Below are 23992 nucleotides of genomic sequence, written 5' to 3' on the forward strand. Positions count from 1 at the left end.
CTCTGCTTATGTCTCTGTTATTTTAAGCCTCTGTTATGCTTAAGTCTCTGTTATTTCAGAGGCTTCATAGGATTAGTACACCTAGTTGTTAATACACTCCCTAACCCTCCTGCTTTTGCTGAGCTCCTCCCAATAGATAAGATTAAAGAATGGAAATATCTCCTGTACAATGAATACCAATATAGGTATGCCTCCTTTCTAAATTAGTTCATTATGCAGCAATAATATTACAGTATATGAAACTAGTTCCTAATTCAGAGCTGGATATTTATTTATTGTTGGTATTCATCTTCAGCTCCCTTATTACCAGTACCATTAAAATATCATAAAACTAGGAAGAATTGCTAACCTTTAATATACTCCTTCATTAGTGAACATTATCCATCTGACACACTTTGTAAACACCAGAGCTTCATTGAACTGTTTATTCAGGATAACCTGGTCCCTTCAGGAAGGAGAAAAGAAAAGAAAAATCAATACTATTTACCTTCACGACGAAGGGGGAGGAAAGAAGAAAAATGTCAGTATTTATACATGGATATGATTTTGAGATTTTTTTTTATGCAAAGGCTAGTTTGATCAGAGAGGGTTGTGCTCTTGGCTTTATTGTAATTAAAGTCCCCATAGCCAGTGAATATATTAAAATAATTATTATTTGTTTTGCTCACTATGCTTAAACTATATTTGTATGTATATGCAAATATGTCTTATTTTCAATGGCTAAATATATGCAATTTATGTATTACTTCATTAAAAAGGTCTTGAGCATTTGAACTTTAACCAATATATTTTTGAACAAAACTATCATCACCAACAAAGGTATTTTTGAGCAAAGAAATGCACTGTCAAATTCAAGAAATGAAAAAAATAAAGCATAAGTACATTTTAATCCCTCATATTAGTTTTGGGCAATGTGTATCAGATGAAATCCTCATTCATCCCTAATAAAAATATTGAATCCAAAAATAATGTATCTCTGAAGAAATCCTATCCTATATGTATATTCACATATTTATTGTAGGCTAAACCTATATGTGATTTTGAAATAGAAAAAATAAAACATTAGAAAAGCAACCAAACAGCAAAATAAAAAGAGATGAGTCCCTAGTGCTCTCTGAGTTTGATTGTTGTTTTTGCAGATGTTTCATTAACCAAAATAGCTAATCTCACCAGTGCGTTTATTCTTGATATTTTAATCTGCTTCATGGTGAAAAACTTTTTTTTTTAATTTGATTTATATGCCGCCCTTCTCCGGAGACTCAGGGCGGCTTACAATGCGTTAAGCAATAGCCTTCATACTTTTGTATATTTATACAAAGTCAGCTTATTGCCCCCACAAACTGGGTCCTCAATTTACCTACCTTAGAAAGGATGGAAGGCTGAGTCAACCTTGAGCCTGGGGAGATTCGAACTTGCAGTAATTGCAGGCAGCTGAATGTTAATAACAGGCTATTAGTCTGCTGTGCCACCAGGCTCTTATTATCTTTTAAGTCAACTACATCTTCATCCAGTAGTGGGTTGACACATTCCCATCATCATATCAATAAATGAATAAATAAATAACACCCAAACAAAAATAATTAAAAATACAAAACACACAATTCTGGTTAATGCATTCCATTTGTTTGATACTCCAAAGATAGTAACAAGAACTCTACTTGTAGAAGCATTTCATAGGCAGCAGGCAGTGGTGAAATCCAATTTTTTTTTACTACTGGTTCTGTGGGTGTGGCTTGGTGGGTGTGGCTTGGTGGGCGTGGCAGGAGAAGGATACTGCAAAATCTCCATTCCCACCCCACTCCAGGGGAAAGATATTGCAAAATCTCCATTCTCACCCCACTCTGGGGCCAGTCAGAGATGGCATTTGCCAGTTCTCCAAACTTCTCAAAATTTCCACTATCAGTTATCCGAACTGCTCAAAAATGTCCGCTACCGGTTCTCCAGAACCTGTCAGAATCTGCTGGATTTCACCCCTGGCAGCAGGCCACAAGTAAGATATTTCCTTAATACTTAATATTCCATGTGAACTATGAAGATAACTGGAATTCTCAAGTAGGAATTATTTGGGAGTTAATTATTAAGCCAATAATAGCAGTGTAACCCTTGATTTAATAGTGAGGAAGGGGATTTAACTTGCTCAGGAACAGTAGTCAACATACTGTTAGTTCAATGTATATATAAAAAACATGGTATGAAAATTCAAATTCAAGTTTTATTTCAAAAAAAGGATATCTGGAATATGATATCATTAAAGAACTTGGAGGAGCGATTTTCTACACTTAAGCCACCTCCATTACAAATGATATAACAGAACCTCAATAAAAGTGCAGTCATAAATTGTGTGGTAAAAAAAACTTAATTTTTTTTTTTAAAAAAAAGCTGAAATAGATATAAGAATGGTTAAGGAAGCTTTCAAAAGTTTTGAAGGCTTTATTTTAAAAAGGAAAGTATTTTCCAAATAAAGAAAATAAAGGCATATAAACATTAGCAAAATAAAAGAATATTGAAAAGGCTGGCTGGGGATGTTGGACTGAAATTCCTTTGGGGGAACATGAACTAATAATATTGCATCATGTGGGAGTGAAAGAAGTAATAAAATACATAGCTTTTGAAAATATCCAAATAATATTTCTGGATAGCAGTGTTATTTGTGGATGGGTTCCATGGAGATCTAGACTTAAATGGCTCTGAGAAATTCTATATCCAATCTGTGGACAGAGAAATTAGTGGATAATTGTTCTAGATTTCGCCATTATTCCACAGGCGGCCAAATGTGAGATTTGGGTCAAAAGGACAGCCTGGGTATACAAGCATTTCACCATCGTTCAAGCTAAATTGGCAACATTTCTCCCTTATTTGCTTGATCTCATTGCAGAGTGGTTTTAAATTTGCCCAGACTAAGGTTGCTACCTAGCCTCTCACCTCTTAGGTCAGAGAAAGCTCAAAACTCAGAGCTTCTTCCAGACAATCACTGCCCTGACTTATAGTTTGGGCCATACATTAGAGCAGAATGTTCTTTTACCCCAGAACAAACGAGACCTACTTTATATTAGTGCTTATATTAGTCAATACATTGATATACTTATCATAATCTTAATTTATAATTTAATTATAAATTAATGTAGGTTTTCACAACCATTATCTGTTGGGCAGTGTCGAGCTTCAAGATGTATTGACCTTGTTCAAAACAATAAATTTCTTGAATTTTTACTGGGACCTGTGGCTGGCCTCTTCAGAGCCAAAGTAGCCACCAAAGACCAACTGAGCAGGGGTTGGCTCGCATTATCTTTATTGTCTTGATTTCTGATTTGTCTTTAAATGAGCTGGTTTTCTATTGGTGCAGGTTGATGTGGAAAAGTTTTAATGTATAATTGTCATTAGTTTCCTATTTCTTTTTAATTATTTGTCAACTCCTTAAAATGAATGTAATAAATAAATATATAATAAAAGTAATAATTGGATTAAATGGGAGCTAGGAGAAAATGCAGTCAGCTTATCTACCTTACCTTCTCTTTTGTATTTCTCAGTATATAGTAGAAGATAAGAGAAAGGGAATCTCACATGGCATGGGTCAGGAGGAAATCTCTTGAATCCTTAAGTCTTTTTCTTCTTTCAATGATGCTGAAGTTTTACAGATGATACCATTCTATTTGAAGATGATACCACTTTAATGGCAGAAAGTGAAGAGCCTTCTGATGCGGGTGAAGGAGGAGAGTGCAAAGTTGGTCTGAAACTCAACATTAAGAAAACTAAGATCATGGCTCCCAGCCTTCTCAATTCCTAGCAAATAGATGGTGAAGAAATGGATGTAATGACTGATTTTATTTTCCTGGGCTCCAAGATCACCACACATGGGGACGATAGCCAAGAAATTAAAAGACGCTTGCTCCTGGGGTGGAAAGCTATGGCAAATCTAGACAGCATACTAAAAAGCAGAGGCATCACCCTGGCAACAAAAGTGTGTATAGTCAAGGCTATGGTTTTCCCAGTTGCAATGTATGGTTGTGAAAGCTGGACCATAAGGAAGGCTGAGAATTGAGGCCTTTGAACTATGGTGCTGAAGAGGACTCCTGCGAGTCCCTTGGACCGCAAGGCAATCAAACCAGTCAGTCCTAGAGGAGATCAACCCTGACTGCTCTTTAGAAGGCCAGATCCTGAAGATGGAACTGAAATACTTTGGCCACTTAATGAGAAGGAAGGAGTCACTGGAGAAGAACCTAATGCTGGGAACGATTGAGGGTGAAAGAAGAACGGGACGGCAGAGAATGAGGTAGCTGGATGGAGTCACTGAAGCAGGCAGCATGATCTTAAATGGTCTCTGGGGGATGATAGAGGATAGGAAAGCCTGGAGGAAAGTTGTCTATGGGGTTGCGATAGGTCGGACACCACTTCGCAACTAACAACAACAGGAGAAAATGCAGTCATCTTATCTACCTTACCCTCTCTTTTGTATTTCTAAGTATATAGTAGAGACAGAGAATCTCACATGGCATGGGTCAGGAAGAAATCTCTTGAGTCCTTACATCTTTTTCTTCTTTCAATGATGCTGAATTTTTTTGCACCTTATTTATTCCAATAGGTTTTTTTTTTTTTTTTTGCTGCAGCAGCAGCAGCATTACTCCTCCTCTATTCTCCCAGGCATCATATAAATATGTAGAAATCTCACATTTCTTTTTCTCTTTCATGTCAGCTTCTTTGTTGTGGCTCTCCTGTATCAAGCTGTCAGATCAGGGACCGCAGAGGCACTCATAGCCCTGCTTGATAATACTGGGTGTTTGTGCCACTCATCACCAAAGCAGGCAGCTGAGCTCAGGCACCTTTGGGAAACAATATGTGAAAAAGAGAGAAAGAAAGGGGATTTATTTTTTCGCAAGTACGTGGCTGAAGTTGAATGAAAAAATGAGACACTTTCTAATACATCAGGTATTAATGCTAACAACATTCTGTTCTGCACATAATCTACGTTTCCTGGCAGCATAGCAGTAACACTTCTGCTATTTGGAAAACCAAACTAATTTGGAAGTCTCTTAAAACGTAACTTTCTTTTTAGCACTTCCTATTAATTTTCTGACAACTGAAGATAAAAATCAAAACAAAAGAAAACTTGCAATTAAAAGATACAAAAATGGTTTAAAAATGTGGTGTGGATGTTAAATAGAATAACAGAGTTGGGAGGGTCCTTGGAGGTCTTCTAGTCCAACCCCCTGCTCAGGCAGGAAATCCTCTACCATGTCAGGCAAAATAAAGATAAAGAAAATAACCCCTTTGATTATTCTATTCTATTACAGTACAGAGCCAGTGATCCACATCTATACAAATACTGCTACAAAACAATTTTTGAATGATATTAATTCTTGAGGACATGAAATATAATCCTACCTTTCTGCAGGTAAAGGTAAAAAGTTAATTCAAAGGTTGACTGATTTCAGTCAGGAATCCTTCCATGATCTGTAAAGCTTTTAGCAACTGTCCAAACATGACATATCCATATTTTCATAAATAAACATGGAATATGCATAATTTGGCAACACATTAGCATTATTTTAAACTTTAGTTTGTCCCAAGAACTTACCTCATCATAGTGATAATATCCAACCAGTAAGAAACTACCAACGGATATGACCAAATCAGCTGCAACTTCAAGCATATTTTATCTTCAACAAAAGGACAATACCAAAGATTTTTAAAATATCCATTGTGTCCAATCAACTTGAAAAAGGGTTGTTTGCTCAACAACCATATTTATTTAATAGTCATTTAATTTATCTTAAGATCTGAAGCCATGGATTTTCTAAGACAGTTACAGTTCTCTATTCCAAATATCTTTTCTTTTCCAAGTATTTATTCTGTTAATTATTAAAATTGTTGCTAACTCTAATTATATGTTTCGCCTCTGAAAGAAATGTATCTAATGCATGTATATGCCACAGGGATTTCAGAGGCAGCCACAGCATCTGAACCAAAAAAAATCCAGATGTTTCTGTGTCACAGAGAGGCTAGTGCAGTAATAACAAGCACATCTGTTTCCTAGACCCCAAGACCTCAATTTGGACCACAGTATCTCACATCAGTTATCTGTGGTATACAGATTCTAAAAAGCCTCAAAACTTTCTGGGTGATCACGGCCTCTCCTTTAATATTACTCTGGAGCCATGCTGATGCCAAGGACAAAAATAAAATAACTGCATTTCCAAGAGGGAAGCTACCATTCCTTCTAACCAGGACTTGATTAAAGAAATCTGATTCCTCCACAATCAAGTCATGGATATTTTACATACCGACCCAGCATTTTGTAGCCACAACTGGCATCCAGGGTCACCAAAGATCCAACAGCTTCAGGGATAAAAGCAAAAGGCTGGCCAGTAGGAGAAATCTCAGCCATCAAACTCACTGATCCTGAAGGCAGCCATCACTCATCACCACACTCATGGTCAACTCTATCTTCTCCATATCTGCCTTCCAGGCCAAATTCTGCAACTGTACTGAAAACATGGCAACAATTAGCGCAAATAGGATAAATTTTCCAGCCTGGACTTATTTTTTAATATAATATATATATCTTCTTTGTTCCTTTGTGTGCGACAATACATTTGACTTGATTTGACAATTATGTTTTATTATTATGCAGTCACTGAATAACTAATAAGCATCCTACTATTTTAGCTCAGATTTTTCTCAATCATTGAAAAACCATCAATACAAGAATATATCCTGAAAAATTAGTGGGTTTTGACTATCATGCTTCTTGAATTGCAGTGTTTTGATTTCTTTTTTTGTCACAGGTTTTAAAATATAGATTTTTAAATAAGGAACTGGGTCCATGTTTTCCAGCAGAAAATACTACTGGGACTGGTTTTTTGTCTTTTTTTTTAGTTTCTAATTGCAATAGCACTTAGACTTATATACCGCTTCACAGTGCTTTACAGCCCTCTCTAAGCAGTTTACAGAGTCAGCATATTGCCCCCAACAATCTGGGCCCTCATTTTACACACCTCGGAAGAATGGAAGGCTGACTTAATGGTTAAATCAGATAGCTTGATCCTTTAATAATTCTTTGCCTTTTCCATGACCTGTCAATTGAGTAGCAATGCCTATTAGTAAAACATTTAATACAGTTTTCTTAGCAAAAACATAAGTACACTATCTTTAATGTTTAATTATAGCATTATTTGGAAAAGATTTTGCTATATGCCATTTAGCACTGGAATACTGAAGATGGTTTTAATATAATAGCATAAAATCATGAAATGTAAACATGGGCAAGGACCTTTGAAACCATCTATACTAACCTCCTGCAAGTACACGAATCCCTAAGAGAAACCTCTTAGCTAATCTGTTTAAAAATCTCCATCAAAGTAAAGTTCACCGTCTCCTGTGGCAGTTTGTTCCAGCTCTTACACTTTTCTTAACGTTCAGCCAAAATCTATAATTCAAATCCATTGTTTCTTGTCCTGCTTTCTGAAACAATTTGGCCCCTCTTTGGAGCAACTCTTCAGATAATTGAAGATGGTGATCCCTGCAGTCCTCTTTTCTCCAGGCTAAACTTCCAAAGCTTCTATCCAGTTCTCAAGAGAGACTCTTTATCATTTTAATTGCTGTTCTCTGGACACATTCCCAGTTTATCAAAGTTCTTTCTAAAATGTGGCACTGAGGACTGAATATGGTATTCTAAGTGTGCTCTGATCACAGCAGTGTATAAAGCAATGATGGCTTTATTTGATTGTGATGGCATACAGTTGTTGTTGTTGTTTTTGTTTGTTTTGTTTTGTTTTGCGGCTGCTTGGATTTGTTTGTTTTTTCCACAACATCACACTGTTGATTCATGGTCAGAGTGCAGTTCGCCTAGACACTCAGATAGCAATAGCAATAGCACTTAGATTTATATACCGCTTCATAGTGCTTTTACAGCCCTCTCTAAGTGGTTTACAGAGTCAGCATATTGCCCGCAACAATCTGGGTCCTCATTTTATTGACCTTGAGCCTGGTGAGATTTGAACTGCCGAACTGCACTTAGAAGTCAGCTTAAGTAGCCTGCAGTACTGCACTCTAACCACTGTGCCACCTTGACTCTCTCCTTTCTTCATGTGCTACTGTCCAATAGTATCTTCCCTTCCTATACTGATCCCTTCATTTTTTTTCTTACATGAGAGATTTCTCTCTGTTGCCTGTATCTCTGGAGAAATTTGCCTTAGTGATTTCTATCCACTATTTTATTTTGTCAACATATCTTCATGATTTTGTGTCATTCATATTTTATAATCCTCATCTAGGTTGATTATAAATATATCAAACAGCACAGGCTGCAAAATATGGTTCCCTGGTACATCATTTGACATTTTTTTTCTACTTGAGGTAAAGCCATTCACATACTCTTCATTGCATGCAATAGTTCAACCAGCTACCGTGTTTCCCCAAAAATAAGACCCTGTCTTATATTTTTTTGAACCCTGAAATAAGTGCTTGGCCTTATTGCCATCTGCTCAAAAGCCCGATTGGGTTTATTATCAGGGGATGTCTTATTTTGGGGGAAACAGGGTATATCTAATGGTAGCATAATCAAGTTTACACATTTGCTGTCCTCTCTCTCAGGATACCACAGGAGAGTCCAACGACTGCTTTGCTGAAGTTAAGGACACTATGAAATCCACTTTTATGTGGTCAGCTAAACTGGTCACTCAATCAAAAAAGACAATCAGGTCGGCATGGCATGATTTCTTGTAAAATCAATGCTGCTTCTTACCAAACAAGGCATTATTTTTTTAAATGCTGAGAAACTTCCTGCTTAAAAATTTGTTCCAGAGTTCTGCCCATTATTGAAGTAAAACTGAATGATTTATACTAATTTAGGCTCTCTTCTAATTGAGGGAAGGGGCCAACATTTGTCCTTTTCCAATCCTCTAGCACTACATCACCTCCATAATTTCTCAAGCATCATAAAAGGATCTCTGAAATGACATCACCAAGCTCCTTCAAGACTTTTGGATGCATTAGTCTTGTCAAGATCTCATATATTTTATTGTGATTATTATATAGTCTCTTCTGAAGAATACTCAATACATGCTAATGAGTTAGGGTCAATTCAATTCATTCTTGGCCTGATGGCTAAGAATATACAAATATTGCTAGTGTGTGTGTTTCCTAATACAACTCTTGTTTAACTTTCTGTCTTTAATCTGCCAATGAAAGTAGTGATACTTTAGTGGCACTGTAGGTTTTTTTTTTTTTTTTTTTTTTTTTTGCAGCAGGGTGCTTTTGCCAACATCTACAATAATGTCCCACAGATGCTTTTTCAAAAGGCAACTCGACTTTGTTTCTTCCTTGAAGACATTTCACTTCTTATCCAAGAAGCTTCTTCAGCTCTTGGATGAGAAGCGAAATGCCTTCAAGGAAAAAACAAAGTCCACTTTCCTTTTGAAACAGCACCTTTGGGACAGCCATGAATGGATGACTGAGAATCTCCATAGACATTTAACCACAATGATGTCATTCTTTGCCCTGTACATCCTCTATGTGCTTGGGGAGAGAAGCATTATGAGGAGAGGGGAAGAAACAAGAATTAGATGCACTCATATGGGCAAGACATGGAAAATCAAGCCAAACATTCTTACCTGGATTGTTAAAAGGACTACAGGGAGTCCTCGATTTACAACAGTTCATTTGGTGACTGTTCAAAGTTAAAACAATATTGAAAAAGTGACCTATGATCATTTTTCACATTTATGACATTGCAGCATCCCTATGGTCCAGTGGTGGGTTCCAAATTTTTTTACTACCGGTTCTGTGGGCATGGCTTGGGGGGGCGTGGAAAGGGATGGATACTGTAAAATCTCCATTCCCTCCCCAATCCAGGGGAAGGTTACTGCAAAATCCCCATTTCCTCCTGATCAGCTGGGACTTGGGAGGCAGAGAATAGATGGGGGCGGGACCAGTCAGAATTTTTACTACCAGTTCTCCAAACTACTCAAAATTTCCGCTACCAGTTCTTCAGAACTGGTCAGAACCTGCTGAAACCCACCTCTGCTATGGTCATGTGATCAAAATTTAGATGCTTGGCAACTGGTTCATGTTTATGACGGTTGCAGTGTCCCGGGATCATGTGATCAACTTTTGCAACCTTCTGACAAGCAAAGTCAATCAGGAAGCCAAATTCACTTAACAACCAGGTTACTAATTTAAGAAATGCAATGATTCACTTAGCAACTGTGGCAAGAAAGATCATAAAATGGGGGGACAAATTTCCTTAACAAATGTCTCACTTATTAACATAAATTTGGGTCGTAAGTTGAGGACTACTTGTAATTGCTGCCTAGAAAGATTAAGATCTGCTTTGATGGTTATATGAAGTAGGGAAATCTAAGCCTTGCAGCTTTTTTTAAAAGGGATTCTGCAATTGATCTGAAGCCAACTAGAAGGATTAAGGATTAAGATCAGGTTCACCGATAAATTTCCCTGAGGTCAGGTTACCAGAGACAAGACCTAAAGAGCAGGAGTGTAATATTATTAATTTGTTCCTTTTCATTGTACTGTTTTTAACTCAGTTTATGGAAACTGCTACATGCTGCTCAGAGACATTCACAACTAAGAACCCTAACCCTATAAGTCAAGTAAAATAAATGATTAAAAATAAATGCACATCCCATCTGGCAAAATATGTTATTAAATAGCAGCTAAGCTAAAGTGTAGTGTAGTCTCAACTACGTAGCGACTGAGAATCAGAAGTATTTTTAAAAAATAAGGAATGGGAGTGGCAGTATGCAGCAAAGGAGTCCAGCTCTGACATCTACAATGGTAGCTGGAAACTGCCATGCTTAATAGAAATTTTAATCACCAAACTATCGATAGGTATATTCTTTCCCTTTGGGGAATTAATTTAAACCAGAATTTCTGGTGCTATTGATATATTTTAAAAGGCATACCTTGCTCAAAGTAAACCTACAGAATTCAGTAAATTTATAGAGCTGACCCAAAGCTCCATATCTCCAAAAGTTTCATATTCTTACAATGCATTTCTTTAATTTAATGAGCTTTAAAATATAATAGAATTTAGAGAAAATTGGGATTCACTTCCTAATGAAAATTTAGTTTGGGTATATTAATTTCAGGCAATGACCAGCATTAAAAAGAGAGACAAAGAGAATTATAAAAATAACTGTACAAATATGAGGTGAGAAAACAGGGGGGGGGAATCAATGTTGCAGCAGAGCACACAATTAAAATCGAAATTCTTGAATAAAATTTGCAGGTAAATCTAAGAGGGAAAGACTATTATGAAATAATTTGACAATATAGAAAATAATATTTTTTGTAAAATAATTGGACAATATAGACAAATCATCTTATAAAATTTAAACATCTGGAGTATTAATCATAGATAATCAAAATAATTATCAATATATTAATAGAAAAGTCATTACTAAGCCAACATAAATTTTCTTGGACTGACCTGGAGTATATGACAAAAGAAGAAAGATGATAATTCTTTCGGTATTGTTATAAAATGGATAATGGAACAGGACATGAAGGATGGGTTCAAATGAACTCTCACCACAAGGACAGATTCAACTAGCCACAGGAACTCTATTACATTTCTTATGTAGAAGTGCTGAGAGAAGGCTGATGAATACGGCCTTTAAAAAGAACCTTAATTGTGATGGGGAGATTAATAAATCAATATAATTAGCTAGTTTCCATCTGGAATGGTTAAACTGTGCCAAGATAGATTTAGAAATATGAATTCTCTCATTCTGATAATCAGTATCCAGAAGCCATTCTCTAATGGCTCTCTTAACCTGAGTGAATTAAAAAAAAAAAACCTATAAGATCTCAAAAGAAGGCCACAAGAAGAATTTTTTTTTTTTTTTTTTTTTAGAATTACTTGTGATAATGAAGATTGAAATTTATTAAATTGGATGTATGGAATCACTGCAACTGATTCCATACATCCAATATTTAATTATTAATAGCCAAACTCTTAACTCTCTTTAGGTTAGTCTCAAGCCTCAGGATCATATTGGATATGTATTTTGTGATGTGGAATAGACCTCTGATAATCCTAGTTTGCACGACATTCATTGAACTACTGCTAATTGCATAGGGACCTAGCTGGGAATTATACCGTAGCTAAGCTAGAGATTTAGCTGTGAGTAGTCGTAAAGCCACAGGGATTCTTTCCTCAACTTTAGTGTGAAAGAACTTTATAGTGATTAAAGCACTTCTTCAAATTTGTAAGACCAGAGTCAACGTGCCCATTCCAAATCCCATGTCTTGAAAGATTACATCTAAGTATTTAAAATGCCCACCTGCTCAATCCCTTTGTCTTTTATTATCTGTTATAATTTTCATTATTTTGTCTTTTAGGTCGTATTTTATTCTGTATCTTTTCCCAAATGTTCCTTTCAAGAATCATCTCAAAGAAAATGAGAAGCAAACATTTGGAAGAAAGTTAAAAAAGAAAAAAGAAAGAAACTAACTCAAACACAAAATATTTGGCGTCATTGGGTGACCTACCTCTAATTCTGCCAGCTTCTTGCTTTCTTGCTTGCTTTATTTATTTTAAAAGGGACTGCAGCTACTGAGGAATGGACAAGGATGTACATACAATCTGCTTAAAATGCATGAAAATGGAGAATACTGCTGCACTTTAATGTACCTGCAACATATATTCAACGGAGTATTTCAGAGGCTTGATTCAAATTACTTGGATGAGATTGAAGTTCAATTGCCCTTGTAACGTAAGACAAACACAGGACCCTTTCTTCTTAGCATCCTAAAAAGACATATGTGAATAGCAAAGCAGATACACAAAGGCAATGAGGTAGAAGAGAAAATAAATAAGCTGCAGCTGAATTTTCAGGTGGTAAAAGTTCTTAGTTAGTGTTGGAGATGCTCTCAAGAATGTCTTTTGCTACTTTGTCCCTTATTCATCATTTACAAGTTATCTAGTTTTTCATATTTATCAATTTGTTGTATCTCTTTATATTTATTATTCTCATTTATCGTTTATTTAACAATAGCATTTTCATCCCCTCAACAAAAAAACCTTTTCATATAATATATTGTTACATTTAGATTTGTAACCAATCGACACACTTTCTGTAATTGTAATGGATGATGCTTATTTTATGTTTTGTTTAAAAATTCAAAAAAAAGAATTCAAAAAAAAAAGAAAAGAATGTCTTTTGCTACTTTAAAGGGGATTTTTTTTTAAAAAAAGAGTTGTCATTGGGAACTGGTGCTGACCTTCTGGGCTGTGTGTGCAAAAAGACCCAGTTATTTGAATAATTTGGTTTCTATTCACACTCTTGTACAATAGGGTTGCTTATTGTTTCCAAATGTCAGAACAGCCATCTCACAGTTTAGAGCCTTCTGTCATTATTTTTCAAATGAATTCCCCCTGAAATAACAGCAATAACATTTAGATTTATATACCACTTCATAGGGCTTTACAGCCCTCTCTGGGTGATTTATACAATATCACCTCCAACAATCTAGGTCCTCATTTTACTGACCTCGGAAGGATGGAAGGCTGAGTCAACTGGGAGCCCCATCAATATCAAACTTTAGGCCAGTGGTTCTCAACCTTCCTAATGCTGCAACCCTTTAATACAGTTCCTCATGTTGTGGTGACCCCCAACCATAAAATTATTCCTAAAACCATTGAAAATATGTGTTTTCCGATGATCTTAGGTGACCCCTGTAAAAGGGTCGTTCGACCCCCAAAGGGGTCGCCACCCACAGGTTGAGGACCACTGCTCTAGGCTGTAGGTAGAGTTTGCCTGAAATACTGCCATTTTAACATCTGTGCCACCAGGGCCCCTGTTTGTAGTCTGATCTCCTGCTGTTTGAAAAGTCCCTTAAAACTTGTCCTTTTTTCTCTTGATCGTTTATGAAGTTAAAACTAGAGTATTTTTCTTAGATGCAGTTCCCAAAAGTGATACAAAGGGGGTGCTTGGATTATTTACTTGTTTATTGACAAAACGTGAATGGCCGTCTAATATAATGATTCTAGACAGCTCATAATATCCATTAAAACAAAAGTACAAGTTATATAATGTTGCAATTTTGTCTGTCCGCTCATCCACACATACCTGTTTATACTACTCTGTGGTTTTTATTTTTGCTTGTTTATATTGTGAATAGGTTTAAGTCCATACTAAATAAAAACACAACTAATGCCACCATGATATTTTATGGGTTTTTAATTGTATCTGATGCATTTTAACTTGCATTATGGATTGTGGTTTTATTGTTGTGAGCCGCCCTGAGTCCATTGGAGATAGGGTGGCATATAAGCCTAATAAAATAAATAAATAAAATAAATAAATGATATTGGTGGAAATTAGATAGTGGCAAATTTGATTTCCTTTAAATTGGCTCTTAGAGGTTTGATTCCAGGCCCAGAAGTTTGAAAATGAAGTGAGCAACCTCTAAATCACATACCTGTAGGTAGTATTCACACACAACCAGAGGTGGGTTTCAGCAGGTTCTGACCAGTCCTGGAGAACCAGTAGCGGAAATTTTGAGTAGTTCGGAGAACCAGTAAATACCATCTCTGACTGGCTCCAGCCCCTTCTATTCTCTGCCTCCCAAGTCCCAGCTGATCAGGAGGAAATGGGGATTTTGAAGTAACCTTCTCCTGGAGTGGGGTGGGAATGGAGATTTTACAGTATCCTTCCCTTGCCACGCCCACCATGCCATGCGATGTCAACAGAACTGGTAGTAAAAAAATTTGAATTCCACCACTGCACACAACATATGATTCAATGTGTAATTGTATGTTAATTCAGGCAACATGGTGCTCTTCAGTCATTTTGGAGTAGGTCTCTTATGAAGTACAGGCAGCATGGAAAAAATGATTTACACACACACACACACACACACACACACACACACACTGTATATATAAAGTATGTGGCTGGGAAACTCTTGAAAATATCACTTTTTTCAATATGTATTGGAGCAAAGTATCATTTAAAGTGCCTTCATGAAGCATCTTGGAGTTCCATTCCTAACTGGAGAATTGCTGTATGCTTTGTTCATTAACATGTGTGCAGAAGTCTCTCTTTTGTTGAATATCCAATAAAGGAAATTCAACCATGCCACAGTGCTTCAAGGAAATGGAAAAACTCAGCTTTTCAGAGTCTTTCAAGCCAACAGTTAATACATCTTGACAAGGCAAAGCACTGAAGCAATTGACCGTGATCTTCACAGGCTTAATAAAGGCAAGTCATTTCAGATCAAAGCAAAAATCTGAACTAATAATTTACTTATTCATTCATGAAACAGGTTATGCATCCATTTATGATGGCTTGTTCTATAGAGCCATAGTACCCAAAATGTTAAATAATACACAACTCTCTCGCAATGAAACATATAGAAACATCTAGACAACAACAAAAAAGAAAATGTCAGTGAAAAGGAATACTGCCTCACATTAACAACTCTCACATTCAAGGCTTATCTGTCTGACTCTTTCTTATGAATGGTTTGTTTTTCTTTAGACTATAAAAAACAGACCATCTTAAAAAATGCAAAATTCAGCTACATGACAGCTACCCTGTTTCTCCCAAAATAAGACATCCCTGATAATAAACCCAATCAAGCTTTTGAGCGCATAGCAATAAGGCCAAGTGCTTATTTCAGGGTTCAAAAGAATATAAGACAGGGTCTTATTTTCGGGGGAAAACAGTAAGTGATCATTTTGTGTTACCATGAATAAACACTGGAAGCTTCCCAAATGTTATTCACCTGTCCCACTTCTTCAAACATGGACACTCTCCTCAGGAAGACCAAAATCCTGCTTCGTGTTCTCAAGCCACACCATTTTCACGTCTCAGAGCTTCTGCATGACAAAGATCAAATGTCAAATGCAAATAAAAAATGGATCAGCATGACAACATAAAAACCTCTTAACAGGCACTGAGCATAATATTCCCTCTAAATGTTAATGAAATGGTTGTAATTACTCAAGCTACCAAAACAACTCAGGAGCCAGAGTTCACAGCTGTAGCCCATTACTTGCAAATGACTGGCACAAGAGTAGTATCAGTAGAAGGACAGAGTTGTCCAAAGATGTTTCTGGAATACACATTGCCTTGAACCAAGAGGCAATGGATATTAAAAGGAAGGAATTAATTTATGGGTGGTACCTCCTCTAGAGGAGCTGTTTTTATCTCTATAGCTATCTAATAAAGTTATTTCTCCCCTCCCAAAGAGCTGACTAGAAGAAAATACAGTGCCATAGATGAATGTTCAATGCATAAGGGTAAAGGTAAAGGTTCCCCTCGCACGTATGTGCTAGTGGTTCCTGACTCTAGAGGGTGGTGCTCATCTCTGTTTCAAAGCCAAAGAGCCAGCGCTGTCCAAAGACATCTCCGTGGTCATGTGGCCGGCATGACTAAATGCCAAAGGCGCACGGAATGCTGTTACTTTCCCACCAAAGGTGGTCCCTATTTTTCTACTTGTATTTTTTACGTGCTTTCAAACTGCTAGGTTGGCAGAAGCTGGGACAAGTAACGGGAGCTCACCCCATTATGCAGCACTAGGAATTCGAACCGCTGAACTGCCGATCTTTTGATCGACAAGTTCAGTGTCTTAGCCACTGAGTCACTACATACCTTGTCCCATTATGGAGGCAATCCTTACCTGCCCTTGTTTGCCGGTATAAATTGACTGAACTCCATTCCTTTGGATTCTGTGGCTTAGCACTAAATATAAATGCATACACATACCTCCCAATTTTTAACTTTGTCACTGTCAAAAGTGACATCATCATGGCGTAAACCTACATGAAGAGTGGGATTTATTTTGTTGAGCAGCATTCAAAAAGAAAAGTCAGACACCAGAAATAAGCCGGTCTTTCAGATCTAAGTTAGGGAATGAGGGGGGGAACCTACAAGCACCACGCGGGTAGAGGAAAAAATGATGTCTATGTTAAAGAGATGCATTGGCACCTTGATTCTTTGATCTGCGAGCAGTGACGGGTTTACAAGATTTTTTTTTCACCCCTCCAGTTAAACAGAAATGTCTCCCCAGGATAAAATCCTCTAATTTGAACTAGCGCTTCTTCAAGTACATACGTATCATGCTGTCAATTGCATATTGCCCCAGACGGACTATGGGAGGAGTTAAAACCAGCATATCAGAATGTTGCACTTGAACATCGGTGTGCACTTCTCAAATCATTTTTCGATGCCAGTAACTGTGACTGTGTGTCAGCAGAGCAGCACCGGGGCTGAATGTGGACTTGGCAAATCCATTTATTCCATTTTCCATTGAAGATAACTCAAAGCCAAAGCAGGACCTTTATTTTTCGTGGAGGGTTGCTATTCTTCTGATTCATTCAAATGCAGGAATAAGCCGTCTCAAACCGCCATGCTCTGTTGCACTGGAGATGTCAGGAGAAGTAAGGAAGTCTTAAGGAAACTGGATTCCTGGGCTGTGAAGAAGAGCAGAAGTAACCACAGGACTTCATTGAAAATTATTTATTTTGGCTTTAAGCAAATCTTCTTCAAGGAACTGGTGCATCATTTCCTGTAAGATTTAGATCATCCCTAATATGTATATTTCTGTTACTAGTCCATAGGGCAACTGTATATGTTCTTCCTGTTGGTTGGTTGGTTATTTTGTTTGTTGCTTGAATGCTCAAAAAGTGTCAGACAACTTCTGTCCTTTTATTGCGTGATGCTGTAATTGTTTAGTCATCACAGATTATTATCTTGTCATGAATGGTGCTTTTGTAAAATACGTTGGAAAGCAGTGGATATTTTTCTTTTCCTAAATCTTTAAGAACTGCTCTTCATGTTATCAATTTATGTTATCATGGTGTCCGTGTCTTTTTGTTAGAATTTAATGAACATAAACCTACTGAAATAAATTTGCTCATTCAGGGACCAAAAGGTTCCCAAAAGGTCCAGGAAGCAATTATTTCTAATGAAGTCTGTGATAGTTTTGATTCCCCCCCTTTTTTTAACCTCTCAGACCTGATGGCATTAAAGTTGTCTAATAAAGCCAAATATAAGAAAAGATGAAAGGAAAGGAAAGGAAAGAAAGGAAAGGAAAGGAAAGGAAAGGAAAGGAAAGGAAAGGAAAGGAAAGGAAAGGAAAGGAAAGGAAAGGAAAGGAAAGGAAAGGAAAGGAAAGGAAAGGAAAGGAAAGGAAAGGAAAGGAAAGGAATCACAAGCTTGCTTTCAGAAAACAAGTTAAAGTTGTATTGTTCCAATAAGTTTTAATGTTATTTAGAATAGAATAGAATAGAATAGAATAGAATAGAATAGAATAGAATAGAATAGAATAGAATAGAATAGAATAGAATAGAATAATTTTATTTCTATACCGCCCTTCTCCCGAAGGACTCAGGGCGGTGTACAGCCTATTAAAAACACAAGACAACATCAGTTAAAATAGTTTAAAATTATTAAATGACCATCATATATGGATATTATTATATTTTTAAAAATTTCATGTTGTTCAGAGTCCATATGGTTTGGCACAATCCTTATAAATATTGCTCAGTGTCAGATCAGATGTCAGAGTAAGTTATGATACTGGTAGCCATTACATGGGGTACAATTTCATTCATTCATTCACTAATATCTTTTCTCAAATCTTAGTATTTTAGGAACCATATGAAAATAATTGGTTCTAATGTGAATGAATAGCAAAAAGCCATCTGGTTAGGTTTATTGGAGCAGATTGAAGATTTAAACATTTCCCCCCTATTTTATATGATATAATAATTCAATATTCTAAGGCACTTTTGTCCTTGAAGGACCATAATTCTTGCTTTAGAACAGAGCCATGCTATTACAGCATCTACCTACCCATCCATGCACCCAAGCATTCCTTCCATTCCTCTACACTTTTGTTTTCTACTTTTTTTCCCTTATATCCATATTTCCAACAAAACCATTAACTGCCTCCAATCCTTTATCTTTCTGCAATATTTACGGCACAGTGGATAGAATTGTAGGCTAACTCTGCATTCCCATTGCCAGGAGTTCTGAAAGGCTGAAGGTTGACATAGCCTTCCATCCTTTCAAGGTTGGTAAAATGAGGACCCAGATTGTTGGTGGGCAATATGCTGATTCTGTAAACAGTTTAGAGAATGTTGTAAAGCACTATAAAGTAGGATATAAATCTTAGTACTGTTGCTATTGCTATTATTTCATGTATTCTCCCTAAACTCATAGGTATCCTACCCAGAAATCATCACAATCTCTTTTCCACTTGCCCCAGTCATTCCATTTTATGCTGTGGTTCCCTGCTGGTTAAATGTATAGTATTTACATTTCTCCTTTAAGAATACTTTCCACTTACTTATAAGTGTCACTCAATGTTCACTAGTCCAAATTCCATGTCTCTTTAAGAACAGAGCCAACATCCCCACTATGTTGGAGAAAGAGCTCGTGTTAATACTAATGGCCTCTTGGGATGAGCAAGCATTAGTAGGGAGCAAAATTTTATAATCTCTATATTTCTGACATTCCTGCTTTTCTTTCTTTTCCAAGGGAAATAAGTGCTGCAGCTTCCAGCAGCATTAGCCATTATTTTCCACTCTCTGCAAAAACAATTTATTTTTAAAATGCTATAATTATATTACAGCTGTCTTTATGGCAGCATCTGTAAGTAAATGAGAGGATGTTTCTTTGGATGACTGAACAGGTTCTTTAGTTTTATTTAATCAAGACTAGTCCTCTGGGATAATCAAATTTAATTTTATCTTTCCCTACACTGTGAATTCGTATTCTACAACTTTAGGTCAAAAAATACAAGGTTCTGTCACTGGAAACATTGTAATAGTTCTTCTAGCATTGCAAATAAATTTCTATATGCTTAAATGGCTCCCTGGTGTAAAAAGACATGATTATGCAGATTCTGTATGTCTAGCTATGAATACAGATGTGCATCTCTTGGGGACATAATGATGTGTGAATGTGACTCACTTGCACATTTTGGTCCATGTATTACTTTAGAATGCACTATTTTTAGATGGGGGAACCTGTCAGTCAAAACAGGTAAATCTAAAACATTGCCCAGAAGCTCAATTTGCATAATATATCCCTGTCATATACATTATCGTGCCATTTTTAAAAGTATTAGAATTGGCAGGTCGAATCTATTATGGTTAAACAAACGTTCATGTTTTCTCACAATTTCTTACTTCAGAATGCTAAGTAAAACAGTTATTCTGTTTACTATGGTTTTCATAGGGATTGATGACTCCGTTTATTCAGTTTCTCGTTTTTCCATTCTAAGTTTGTTAAAGACTGTTATGTATCATCACTCTCAAAATGTGGCAAAGGGCATGTTCATTCCTGTTTTTGCCTGTACAAAAGCATGCCTTCTTACACACTTTTCTTAATCTTTGTTCTATTTCCAAATGCTTTTTTCTAAGACAATATACAGTATGTGTGTGCCTATTTACTCAATATGTATTTTTTTGTGCATTATGAAGTACAAATGACATCTTACATTTCATAAATATGTGGATTTCTGTGCATTTTGGATCATGTATAGGTTCAGACACTGGGGTGAATTTGATAAACCTATATAAAATGTGTATTTTAAAAAACCTTCAACCTTCTTTAGAAATGAATGAATTTGTGTTGACTTTAGGAAAGTTTTCTAAAACCTTGTTGATTTACTGACAATTATTCAATACATTACCTTAAAATGAAATGAAATTGAATCAACCCAGTCTAAAAAGTAGAGAAAATTAAATAATTTACTGCACTGGTGCTACAGTATATTCAATATTGCCCTTCCATCTTTTCTTCTAAAAATCAGTAACATCGTATCTACAAAGACATCTGATTGAATCACGTTTGTTGTCATCCTTCAATGGGTAGGGAAAAAAAAAAGGCAGGGGGTCTGTCAAAGGTGGATTGAGAAACCAGTAACAGTAAACATAAACTGAAGGAACTGTCTTTATGAGAAATAGGTGGGGTAATTTCATATGTGTGTGTGTGTGTGTGTGTGTGTGTTTTTCCATGCCCTGCTCTTTCTATTCAATGAGGACAGTTCTCATTCTTGTGCTTCACCCTTGTCCTATTATTCTCATCTATGGGTATAAGGCAAAAACAATGTGGATCAATGGCATTTGTGGTCAGATTGAATAGAAGCGAAGTAGAAAAGGGGGAGGGCTTCACTCAAGACTTGATGAGTCCCCATGGGTTCCATCTCTCAGTGGACCAATAATTTGATACATTCCAAATCAGCTCACTATGTTTTGTTACTTTCATAAATGCTAACACTTTCCCATCATTAAGCACCGTCAGAACTCCCTTTTGAAAACTAAAAATATATCCAAGCGAGCTGTGGGGAATAGGTTTAAATAATAATGCAAATAGGATAGTAAAAGTATGGCAGAATATATGAAATATTTAGAGTCCCTTAATTTGCATTTCCCATGCATTTATGTTGCTTTTGCAACTGCACAAGCAATTTTTTGGAAGTGGTTGTGTATTATGCGATAAAACCGAAATTATTCTTGAAATAACTTCTTGTTGCAGAATCTTCTTAAAGCAGGTGGTAATGACTTGGAACTCATGTGCTAAATTAAATGATAGCTATGCAGTCATTTTTCATGGAGGTCTATAAAAAAAAGAAAGTTAGGCAAAGACAGTCTTTCCTATTCCCAGCTAAATCTATGTTCAAAAAAAACTATAGTTACAATACATGTTTACCCTAAAATATAATCAACATGAGGAAGAGAGAAAGATAGCATGATAAATATCTCTTGCAACTCAATACATCATTTACTGCCTATGGATATTACAGTTGATTGATTATGTTCTACTTTCAAGAAACTAGAGGCTACATTAGTTTAGACAATAGCTGCAAAATACTTGCATGTTTCACTGCAACTAATGAAAAGGGACAGAAAAATCCAGTCATCCTGTTGGAATCTCAAGATTTCAAACACCCTGCTAACAAGAGACAGCAAAATCAAAATCAAAAAAGAATAACTGGGTCAGCTGTCAGAAGTCCAATGCAGAGAAGGGCATTTTTGTGAAAATCTAAACTGTGTCTCTGCCTTTGTCTCTCTCTCTCTTTCTCTCTCTTTCTCTTCCCCCCTCTCTCTCCTCTCTCCTCTCTCTCTCCTTTGCTGTTCCAGATTTTTCAGTACTCTCTCCAATCTAAGGGAGAAGATCCTAAAACACCACAGCTTTAGTATTTAAGTGAATAACAGATATTCTCTCCAAGAGTCCTTCACATATACTTGTTTTCCTCCCCTTTGTAATCTGTGGTGACAATATTGAAGAAAGGGGGACAATAGATGGAATTATTTTCTTTAAATAAGAACAGCTGAACTATATGAATAAAGAAACAGAATAAACAAAGGACTCCAATGATAGTATAAGAGGGACAACTGAATGTGTACATTCATCTAATGCATTGTAATGATGCACAGACAAGTAGCAAATTCAGCTGTAGCCAGAATATGGAAAAGATTTTGGAAACTTGATAAAATTTAGCATTTTTAGCCCTTTTGAAACTTTATTCTCAGTAACTGCTACACGAGGAAGCTAACGTACATTATACCACCATTTTACATAGCTCTAATCCTGTGATGGTGAACCTATGGCACACATGCCAGAGAATGCATGCAGCGCCCTCTCTGTGGGCACACAAGCCATCACCCCAGCGCAGCTCTGCCACACATATGCACGTGCCTCCCACCAGCCAGCTAGTCTTTGGGTCTCTGCCACACGCGCATGTGCGGGGGTGGGGCACATGCGGGGAGACATGCTGCATGCATGGGAATGGGGCACATGCGCAGGACCGCACACATTGCATTTTGGGGGTTCGGGCACACACATGCGCATTTGCACATGCATGCACACACACTTTGGGCACTCAGTCCGGAAAAGGTTAGCCATCACTGCTCTAATCTATGAAATTTTATTTCTGTTTTTCTAAAATGTCTTATTAGGATGGGGTGATAAATAGGAAGAAGGATAAAAAAAAAGGTAGAAAGACGCATCATTCACAAAACACAAAACATTGGGAAACACAAGAAAAACTGGTTCTAGAGAGTAATGTTTAAATCAACAGGAAATTACCTTTTAGAATTATATCACTGTCCTTCTTGGGTCTCCCAATGCTTTGTGTTTTGTGAGTGATGCGTCTTCATTCCTTTTTCTTTATCCTTCTTCCTATCCTGCAATCCATTTTATCTGTTCCCTCACTAGCAATCTCAGCATTGGATATGAAAACCTGCAAATAGCTCCTGAAAAAAATGAAGGCTGTTAAACCCATTGAATCCCACTTATCTCCTATTGATACATCTTCAATACATAAAGATACCTTCGAAAGATGCATGAGCGTCATTAAAGCATGATCTCCCTTCACTGAAGAACAGGCTATCTTCTCCCTTAAGGATTTTGTCTTCCATTCATGTCCAATGTACATGAATCTAGTTTATTGCCTATGTGTAATTTTAGTTGCAAACAAAAATAATTATAATTTCTTATTTGCGATATGTCTATAGGTATTCATATGTGGGGGAGTGTGGGGGGAATGTTGTTTTCAAAGCAGGAATCAAGATAATGTATTTCCAGCTACTCATTAATTGGATCATTTTCTATAATAGAAGTGAAAGCTATCAGATATTTAAGCCTCTAAGGCTATGAAAGTGGAGCTTTGCAGGTGCAAATACCATGACCTGCGGCTTTTGGGCTGTCACAAGAAGCCTTTAGTTGATAATTAGGGCTGCAAAGGATGCATTGATGGCATTGTGCTGCTAACAGACTCTTTAGCAGATGCTGTCTTGCATTGTTGCACAAGGTAGCTTCATGTCACAAAACGAATGTGGGTTGGGAAAGCAGAGGTAATGGTCTATTACTGCATAAAAGCTTTTAGTATTACTATAGAGCCTACAATATGGCCACTAAGATGCACAGAAAACTATGTGTCTTTAAGGTAGTCTTGTCCAATTTGATGCCCTCTAGATGATGTAAATTTTTCATAATGCATGATATGTGTTGTC

The sequence above is a fragment of the Pituophis catenifer genome, unplaced genomic scaffold, assembly GCF_029215685.1.
Source record: "Pituophis catenifer annectens isolate HBS135680 unplaced genomic scaffold, rPitCat1.0.hap2 SCAF_1, whole genome shotgun sequence".
In the NCBI taxonomy this organism is placed as follows: domain Eukaryota; kingdom Metazoa; phylum Chordata; class Lepidosauria; order Squamata; family Colubridae; genus Pituophis; species Pituophis catenifer.